The sequence below is a fragment of the Artemia sp. Qi Xiang Cuo genome, chromosome 5, assembly GCF_049724085.1.
Source record: "Artemia sp. Qi Xiang Cuo chromosome 5, ASM4972408v1, whole genome shotgun sequence".
In the NCBI taxonomy this organism is placed as follows: Eukaryota; Metazoa; Arthropoda; class Branchiopoda; order Anostraca; family Artemiidae; genus Artemia; species Artemia sp. Qi Xiang Cuo.
Genome location: NC_142798.1, coordinates 28,231,997 through 28,242,898, shown reverse-complemented (window position 1 = coordinate 28,242,898; position 10,902 = coordinate 28,231,997).

Sequence of the window (10,902 nt, the reverse complement as noted above, 5' to 3'; positions counted from 1 at the left end):
CATGGTTACAGCGGAAGCTGCAACTTAGTAAAGAGCAAACCAAAGAACATAGTAATCATAAGTTAAAAATCGCGTTTAGAAAAAACTACCTAGTGAAAAAAATTGGCATCTGACACTGATTCAGGAGTAGTGACTATTATTTCTGTTCGTCTTAAAAGCAAAAGTTTATTGCGAAAAGAAATTTATGGGGATTTCGAGAAAAGCCTGAAACCCCGCGAAAATGGTGTCAAATCAAAATGAAAAGTGCGCCAGTGGAATCAGCATGGTCGAAAACCTTTTAAAGGGAAATTACAGTTCCCGTCCTGGAACAACAAAGAAAATCGGTCTTTTGTATTGGTAGCACTGATCTTTCTCCCTTTTTTTTCTTTTTTTTTCTAGCAAGGCTAGGGGGATGGCCAGAGCATCGTAGAGAGATGTGTAATAGCTCATTCGAAAGGTAATTAAATTTTTAAGTACCCCTTTTAAGTGACCAAAAAGATTGGAGGGCAACTAGCCCTCTCCCTATCGGCCCCGCCCCCCCCAAGTCATCCAATCAAAATTTCCAAATAATCATATTGTTCAACATAGTTCAAAGGTCCAAAATTTATGGTTTTAGTGATGATAAGACCCTCCATAGTCCCTGGGGAAAGGGTTGTACGCTGTATTAGTATCTGACGTGTCGATATCATCCGCATTGGTATGGGCGTATTGCTATAGGATGTTTTGGTATCCTCATTTTTACTAGCTCATATAAAAAATATTGCTCATATATACGTCCTTCCTTCCTATGAATTCCGCCATCAGCAAGTTCCATGTTATGGTTGCAGCGGTAGCTGCAACCTAGTAAAGCGCGAACCACAGCCCATAGCAACCAAAAGTTAAAAACTGCGTTTAGAAAAAAGCTACCTAGTGAAAAAAATTTCCATCTGACACTAATTTAGGAATAGCGACTATTATTTTGGTTCGTCTTAAAAGTAAAAGTTTACTGCAAAAAGAAATTTATGGTTATTTCGAAAAAAAACATGAAACCCCTCGAAAATGGTGTCAGATCGAAATGAAAAGTGCACCATTGGAATCAGAATGGTTGAAAACCTTTTACAGGGAAATTACAAATTTTTTATTAATTATAAATGGTTGATACTGTTCAGAGGCAACGCTGTAGCATTACCTAAAGTAAAGGCCATACGGCTCCAATGTTTTATTATTTATTAATTAAAAAAAAACTTTCCGAAAAATAAGTTTTTCAAAGAAAAGTAAAGGCCATTTTAAACTTAAGCTCAGCAGATACAAATACCTTTTAAAATTCAAACTCAAAATGACCAGAAATAACTATTAAAGAATAAATGAAACCCAAAACGAACAGAAATTAAGTAAACAATCATAGCAAAAATAAACAACAAGTATTAATATAAACGAATAAATAGATCTTAAAGCGAGTAATGCTTAGATTGAATGTGAATATGAAGCTTAAAATGAAAAAAAAAACTATTTTCCTATTGAAGTATAACTGAAACTCAAAATGAACAGAAATTAAATAAACAATCAATGCAAACAAACATACAATAGATATTAATGTAAGTTAATAAATAAATCTTAAAACGAGTGAAACTTAAATTGAATATGCAAATCAAGCTTGAAACGAGCAAAAATCACCACAAACAAGAGTTTGGGTATAATCTCCCTCTCTCACTGTAAAAGTCTAAAACCTACTGCGTCATTGGCGCTTTACTGAAAACTATTTTCGTCTTGAACAGTATTGGGAAGTATAAACAACATCAAATTGAATATTTTATGAACAATGACATTAATTGTTGAAAGATCCATCAGTTCAAGAATTTATTTCACTGTAATTATATTTTTATTTTCAATACTGAACTGGAAAAGAAAATATTTGTAATATAATCCGTTTTCAGTTAAGTCCCAATGACACAGTAGGCTTTTGGTTTTTATTTACAGTTAGGAAAGGAGGCAGTATCCAAACACTTGTCTATAGGGAAACCATATTCGTCTTTAACAAATTTAAAAAGAGCTAATAAATTAAACTGAATATTTTATGTATAATAATATTAATTGCTGAAAGCTCATCAGTTCAGAATGTTACTATAATTCTAATGTTTATTTTCAATATTAAGTACAAAAGAGAATATTCGAAATAAAATTAGAATTCATTAAAGTGCTATTGATGCTGTAGCTTTTAGACTTTCACAGTAGGAGAAGGAGGTGACACCCAAACTCTTGTTTGGAGTAATTTTCATTAGTTTCGAGCTTGACTTGTATATTCAATTCAAGTTCCACTCGTTTTAAGCTTTATTTATTCATTTACATTAATATCTATTGTATGTTTGTTTGCACTAATTGTTTATTTAATTTCAATTTAATTAGGCATTTTAATAAGGCATTTAAAATGGCCCTAACTTTTATTTGAAAAACTTATTTTTGGGAAAGTTTTTTTTAATTTATTTTTGTTCTTTTTTGATTGCAAAAAAATTGTAGTTTTTAAAAATTCCTTATTTCAAAATTAAACTTAAAAAAAATCAAATATTCATCAAATTATCAAAACTAATATGAAAGTAACAATATCAAAGTGAAAAAATGGGATTGTGTCAACCTGGGAGTTTTTATTATCTGATGTTTGAAATATTTTTAACAAAATTGTTATCTCAAAATTTTTATCGGATGCATTTAGGGCGTGGAGGAGGGGGGGCTAGTTGCCCTCCGATCTCTTTTGACTCTTAAAAAGTGAACAAGAACTTTGAATTTCAAATCAAATGAGCCCTCTCCAAAGTTTATACGAGCATCCCTTCCTTAAGAAATATATATGCCCCTAGAACATTACCCATACCGCCTGCCTCTGGGCCCTGGTGGGTTCCGTCGACACAGGAATTTTTTTATCTGACCTTCGAATTATTTTTAATGAAATGGCCATTTTAAAAATTAAATCGGAAGGTCCTGAGGGAAGAAGGATGTGGGGGGGCTTGTTACCCTGGGATCTCTTTTGACTCCAAAAAAATTAAATAGAGCCTTCTAATTTCAAATCAAATGAGGCCCCCTCTGAAGTTTATACGAGCATCCTTTGACTTCCAATCAAATGTTATGAGGAGCCTCTCCCTCTGTTATTATCTCATTTGTTTGTTCCCCTCCAACTATGTCTGATACAGGGTTCGAAAAGTTGTCTCCTACTTTTGCCTTCTGTTTCGCAATTTCAGGGTTCATAGCTTAAAATAATTCGTGGTTGTTTATTTTTTGGAGTTGTCTGATATTTACCAGGCGTCTTTTACAAGTCTTTAACTCGTGTAACAAAAAGATGTTATTGTATAATTCTGTTAATACTAAGAAGGTCAACGATAGGAATAATTTTTAGACGAACCCTCTTGAATGACATATACCAAATTATTTGGGGAAATTGTTATTTCCAATATTTTCTTGTTGTATTGTGTTGCTTGTCTCTTTCGGGCCCTTTTTAATTCACAAATACATATTTTTCGGCTGACAAATACTTCTTGGACAAGATTAGAGGCCCATTCATCTTTTGAACAAAACTCGTCGCTCGGATTGGAAAAATACAATCGAATACTGATTTAGCTTGAAACCTATGGAGTAGGAGGATGGGGTACATTTGCCAGAATCTATACTAGTGTTTAACGCTAATTGAATGATCGGTAGAAACTCATTCCTGTTAATTCAATGTTTTTCGTCATGATAATGAGTAAGTATTCGTTTAAAGCATTTTACTCTATTTTCGGCCAACCCGTTTGATTGGGGGTTTCTAGGGGATGAATGTATGATTTTGAATCCCAATGCTTTGGCCATTTCATTGAAAGTTTTACTTGTGAAACATGACGCATTCTCTGATAATAGGAAATCCATATTTCCAAAGTGTGATATAATTTCTTTTATTATAAATTCCATAACTGATTTTGACCTAAGGTCTTTGACTGGTGCTATGAAAGTATATTTAGAGAATCACTCTACTGCGATAACTATATATATTGATCCCCTTTTGCGCAAAGTTGCAATTTTTCCGTGGTATCCATTGATCAAATATAAAATGGATGACTGGAAAAATGTTTTCTCTAAGAGTAGGGTATATAGTGATAACTTTATTCCTCCTCAAACACAGATCATAGTTCTTTACTGCCTCTTCAACTTTACAGTGCTTATTTTCAGAAACACAACATTGTTTTAACTTATTCAAAGTTTTAACAGTATCCATTTGCAGTCCTAGGAAAAGGCTCGTATGCATAAGACTAATGATCCCACTAATTAGTTTTTTGATAGAATAATTTTACATTTATGCATCTGTTTTTTTCTCTGAATCATCTATAGCGTACAATAGACCACACACTAGGGTCAAATGGAGATCTCTTGACAATCCTACAAAAACAATAATTCCCCTTTCCCAAATTCATGATTTCTGTTTCTTTGTTAATTTGAGGTCTGCCCGAAATCTCAAATTTTGGAAATTTTCCGGTATCCTGCGGTTCACCCCTCTTGGCGTCTAGGTCTTTGGGTGTTTCAGACCCATCACAATTATATGTGCCAGCAACTCCTTCCTGAGTGCTGGTCTTCGCAAGTTCTACCGCTCGAACTTGTCCTTTTCTCTGTGGTTCACCCCTCTTGGTGTCTAGATCCATGGGATTTTCAGATCCAGCCCAATTCTCCATGACAGTCATTCCTTTCCAAATGCTGGTCTTTACAAGTTTCACCGCCAGAACTTGTCTTCCACAGGATTCAGTTTGACTCCCCTCTAAACTGTGCGGACTTCGGTTCCACACGTGTTTGGACCGAATCTTCCCACGCTGACCTGACCCAATTTGCCATGAAGAGATCTGGAGGTCAAGCATCTAACCCTGCCAGGCCTGTTCCCTCTTATATAAGGAAAATCTCTCTCATTGGTCTTATTACTCAGCTCACCCCTTTCTGACATTTTGTTAGTCCTGGGAATGATTGAGCTAACTAAAATTGACCCGTATCCCTCAAAGGGCCTGATCAACCCAGACTGGCTAGATTGCTCCTTAAGCTTCTCATTTTTTCATAAACATCTTGTATAGCTATTAAGCTTAAAGGCGTATTTTCTAATTTCATTATTTCCCTGATTGCCACCTTAACTTCAGGGTCGTCTAGTTGGGGTTTTTCTTTTCTGCTTTGCTTATTCCAAGGAAATCAATTTTCCTTGATTTCCTTCAGGTAAACTTTCCTACATATTCTATTCTACCTCTAACTCATCAAGATTAATTGACCGGTTTTGCTGAACGAACTGCGAGCTTGGTCAACTCAAATAGTCAGCAGAGTTTCTTCAAGTCCTAATATGGTGACAAGTGTATAAATCATTGTCTAAAAGAACTACAATCCTATATAATTTCGAATGAAGATCTTTGGCCCTCTTAAGATACGTAAGAGCTGCACAGTCTGCAAAATGTGAGTTCTCGTGGCCCATGAACACCCCTTTTGGAAGCTTTTTAAACTTTGTACCAAGGAAAAATATTCCCTCTTGTGGTTGCCAAACCTAGAAGCTTAGAAGCTGCACCACTCAGAACTTCAGAGTATGTCCGCTAACTATTCGAAATCTATCAGTTGTTTCACATTGTTGCATCAGAATTGAAGCAATACTTTTTTCCGAGGCATCTGAAAGGAGGTAGAATTCTCTGTCTTTATCCTAAAATTCTAAAAAAAAAAAAAATACTATTTGGATTTGTAAGTTCTGTCTTTAATTTCTCAAAGCCTTCGCTTTGTTCTGAACCGAAGATAAAAGGAAGGTTTTTTCTGGTTAGACGAATTAAAGGTTCGGCTAATTTTGCATAATTATGATAAAAACTTCTGTAATAACCTGTTAAGCCTAGAAATGATCTAATTCCTGTGACGTCACTTGGTGGTTCTATTTTCTTTACAGCTTCTAATTTTTGGGCTTGTAGTTTTATTCCTGTCGTCGATACCCGAAACCCTAACAATTCATATTCCTCTGAAAAAAATTGGGATTTGTCAAGATTAAGTCTGAGATTAAATTTTATAGCCTGTTGTAAGGTTAGTTCAATATGTTTCAAATGTTCTTCAAATTTCCCAGAAGTATGTAATGTCAAATAATCTGCATACTTGACAAAAATGAAGAAAATTCACGTCCATAAACCTCATTTAAAAATTCAACAAGTGTGCGAGGTGAGAAAACTGACCCTTCTGGTACGCGTTTAAACACATAAGAAATTCCCTTATTTGAAAAAATAAAATATTTTTGGCTTTCTTCCACTAAGTTACAGCGACTAAACCCATTTCTCATATCAATAGTTGAAATCAAATTGGTTTTATTAGAGAGATTAATTAAAAAAAAATTTTCCACAAAATAAGTTTTTCAAAGAAAAGTAAAGAACACCGTTAAACAAAAAATGAGCAAAAATAAAATAAAATAATCTACCAGGCTCGAAACTACCACAAATCAGCATCAATGAATAAATGAAACTCAAAACGAACAGAAATTAAAATAAATAACCGAGTCAAACTCAAAACAAGCAGAAATTAACATGAGTTGGGTGCAAAACCCCTATGCCTTCCCAAGGCCAGAACAAAATTTGCACTTTACTGAAAAAAATACAAATGAATGTGCATTTTCAGTTTAATATAGGCTACATATACTGATATTTAGTAATCAAAATGTTAAAATTATTTGCTTTATTAAAGTTAAAAAGTAGAAACATTTAAAATTTTTTTCAGTAAAGTGCAAATTTTTTTCTGGCCCTGGGAAGGCATAAGGGTTTTGCACCCAACTTATGTTAGTTTTTGCTCGTTTTGAGTTTGACTCGCTTATTTATTTTAATTTCTGTTCGTTTTGGGTTTCATTTATTTATCGATGCTGATTTGTGGTAGTTTCGAGCTTGGTAGAATAATTTATTTATTTTTTGCTCATTTTTTGTTGAATGGAGTTCTTAAATTTTCTTTGAAAAACCTATTTTTTGGAAAAAGTTTTTTAATTAATTTCTGTTCGTTTTATATTGACATAGTTTTTTTCAGGGAAAAAGAAAATAACACTTCAGATCTTTTCGTTTTTTTAAGACTTTATAGTTTGGCCTGCTATTCGTATGCTGGAGAAAAATTTTCAGGAATTTTTAACAACATATACTATTTTAAAAATCTGGACACAAATAGTACTGTTTAACTTGGTTTCATACCTCCTCTAGTTGACCTGAAATGGAAAACTTGATACCATTCGCAAAATAAATCTGTTAACTTTCTTTGATAGCTTTGATACGCTTACACTATTTGGATTTGGTTAAATTTTAAGAGCAGAAGTAGCCTCGAAAGTTTAAACAGAATACCCTCAGTCGTTCTTTGGATACTGCTGAGATGCCTTATTGGGAATTAGCATTATCACAGTGCCTTTTTATTTAATCTTGAGGCAACATTTAGTTTTAAACATAATGGGCAAATGGGAGGGAGGGAGTGGAAGGGGGATTAGTAGCCCTCCAATCACTTCCGACTATTAAAAAGGGCATCAGCTCTTTCTATTTTCAATAGAATAAGCCCCTTTCGAAGTTCCCACGACAACTCCTTTGATACGAAGTGCCCTGGTCTAAACAACAACAAAAAATATTACTAATCATTTTCGATTGTCAAAAAGGCACTAGACCTTTGAATTTCAAATTGAATGAACCCTTTTCTGAAGTTTTTACGACAACGTCTTCTATAAGAACCTTATATGCACCCAGGGCATAACTTAAAAGCCTGATAGAGTATCCTCCTCAAAAACATATTTTCTATCTGTAAATCATCTACGCCGAACAAAAGGAATACCTGAAAATTTTTATTGAATTTTGTTTGGGGGAATTATGGGCGTAGGGGGGGGGGGGAGGGGCTAGTTGCCCTCCAATCACTTACGACTATTAAAAAGCGCACTAGCCCGTTGAATTTCCAATCGAATGAGCTTTTTTTAAGTTCTACAACAACGCCTTCTATAAAAACATTATATGCCCCCCTGGGCATAACTTAAAACCCTTGCCCTGAGGGTCATGGGGGAGGGTCCTCCTCAAAAATATATTTTCTATTTGGAAATCAACCACGCTGAACAAAATGGCTATCTCAAAATTTTGATTGGATGTTTTTGGGTGAATGATGGACGCGAAGGGGGGGGGGGCCTAGTGGCCCACCAATCAGTTTCAACTATTAAAAAGGGCACTAGCCCTTTGAATTTTCAATCGAATTAGCCCCTTCTGAAGTTTCTACGACAATTCCTTCTATAAAAACCTTATAAACCCCAGGATATAAATTAAAACCCTTGCCCTGAGGGTTGTTGGGGAGCGTCCTCCTCAAAAACGTATTTTCTATGTGGAAATCAACTACGCTGAACAAAATGGCTATCTCAAAATTTTGATTGGATGTATTTGGGGGAATGATGGGCGTGGGGGGACTAGTTGCCCTCCAATTTCTTTCGAGAATGATGGGCGTAGGGGGGTGGGCTAGTTCCCCTCCAATCACTTTCGACTATTAAGAATGGAACTAGCCCTTTGAATTTCCAATCGAATGAGCCTGTTTTGAAGTTTCTACGACAGCGCCTTCTATAAAAACCTTATATACCCCCAGGGCATAACTTAAAACCCTTGCCCTGAGGATTGTAGGGGAGGTTCCTCCTCAAAAACATATTTTCTATGTGGAAATCAGCTACACTGAACAAAATGGCTATCTCAAAATTTTGATTGGATGTGTTTGGGGGAATGATGGGCGTGGGGGGGGGGGGCTAGTTGCCCTCCAATCCCTGTCGACTATTAAAAAGGGCACTAGCCCTTAGAATTTCCAATCGAATGAGCCTTTTTTGAATTTTGCACGGCAACGCCTTCTATAAAAACCTTATATGCCCCCAGGCCGTGACTTAAACCCCGTACACTGACGGTTCTGGGAAATTGAGCTTCTATAAAAAATATTTTATATGGGGAAATCAACTTTGCTGAACTAACTGGCAATCTCTAACCTTTTAGTTTAGTTTTGTGGGAAAATGATGGGCGTGGGGGGGGCTAGTTGCCCTCCAATTGCTTTCGACTATTAAAAAGGGCACTAGCCCTTTGAATTTCCAATTGAATGAGCCTGTTTTGAAGTTTCTACGACAACGTCTTCTATAAAAAATCTTATATGCCCCCATGGCATAACTTAAAACCCTTGCCCTGAAGGTTGTGGGGGAGTGCCCTCCTCAAAAACATATTTTCTATCTGGAAATCAGCTACGCTGAACAAAATGGCCATCTCAAAATTTTGATTGGATGTGTTTGGGGGAATGATGGGCGGGGGGGGTAGTTGCCCTCCAATATATTTCAACTATTAAAAAGGGCACTAGCCCTTAGAATTTCCAATCGAATGAGCCTTTTTTGAAGTTTGTACGGCAACGTCTTCTATAAAAACCTTATATGCCCCCAGGGTATAACTCATAACCTTTCCCCTGAGGGTTGTTGGGGAGTGTTCTCCTCAAAACATATTTTCTATCTGGAAATCAACTACGCTGAACAAAATGGCTATCTCAAAATTTTGATTGGATGTGTTTGGGGGAATGATCGGCGTGGGGGGGGGGGGGGGGAATACTTGCCCTCCGATCCCTTTTGACTATTAAAAAGAGCACTAGCCCGTTGAATTTCCAATCAAATGAGCTTTTTTGAAGATTCTACGGCAACGTCTTCTATAAAAACATTAAATGCCCCCTGGGGATAACTTAAAACCCTTGCCCTGAGGGTTTTGTGGGAGTGTCCTCCTCAAAAACATATTTTCTATCTGGAAATCAACTATGCTGAACAAACTGGCTATCTAAAAAAATTGGTTGGTTGTATTTGGGGGAATTATGGGCGTGGGAGGGGGGGCTAGTTGCCCTCCAATCACTTTTAACTATTAAAAGGGTACTAGCCCTTTGAATTTCCAATCGAATGAGCCTGTTTTGAAATTTCTACGACAACACCTTCTCTAAAAACCTTATATGCCCCCTGGCATAACTTAAAAATTTTTCCGTGAGGGTTTTAGGGGAGTCTCCTTTTCAAAAATATATTTTTTATCTTGAAATCAACTACGCTGAACAAAATGGCTATTTCAAAATTTTGATTGGATGTGTTGGGGGGACAGATGGGCGGGGGGGGGGGGCTAATTACCCTCCAATTAACTTCTACTATTAAAAAGGACACTAGCCACTCCAATTTCGAATCGAGTGAGCCCTTTTCGAAGTTTCTACGACGACTCCTTCGGCTAATTGCCCTCCAATTAATTTCTACTATTAAAAAGGACACTAGCCACTCCAATTTCGAATCGAGTGAGCCCTTTTCGAAGTTTCTACGACGACTCCTTCGATACGAAGTGCTCGGGTATGGAGAAAAAACCCAAAAACAACACATTGTGCCCACATCGTTCTTTACTTAGGCAGCGCTAGCGCTGCCTATGAAAAGGTGAGCGTGAGAGCGGGGTTAGTTACCGTCCAATCACTTTCGACTATTAAAAAGGGCACCAGCCCTTTGAATTTCCAATCAAATGAGCCTTTTTTGAAGTTTCTATGACAACGCCTTCTATAAAAACATTATATGCCCCCAGGGCATATCTTACAACCCTTGCCCCGAGGGTTGTGGGGGAGTGTCCTCCTCAAGAACATATTTTCTATCTGGAAAACAACTACGCTGAACAAAATGGCTATCTCAAATTTTGATTGGATGTGTTTGGCGGAATGGTGGGCGTGGGTGGGGGGGGGACTAGTTGCCCTCCAATCACTTTCAAATATTAAAAAGGGCCCTAGCCCTTTGAATTTCCAATCGAATGAGCCTTTCTTGAAGTTTCTACGACAACGCCTTCTATACAAACCTTATATGCCCCCAGGGCATAACTTAAAACCCTTGCCCCAAGGGTTGTAGGGGAGTTTCCTCCTCAAAAACATATTATCTATCAAGGAAAGCAACTACGCTGAACAAAATGGCTATCTCAA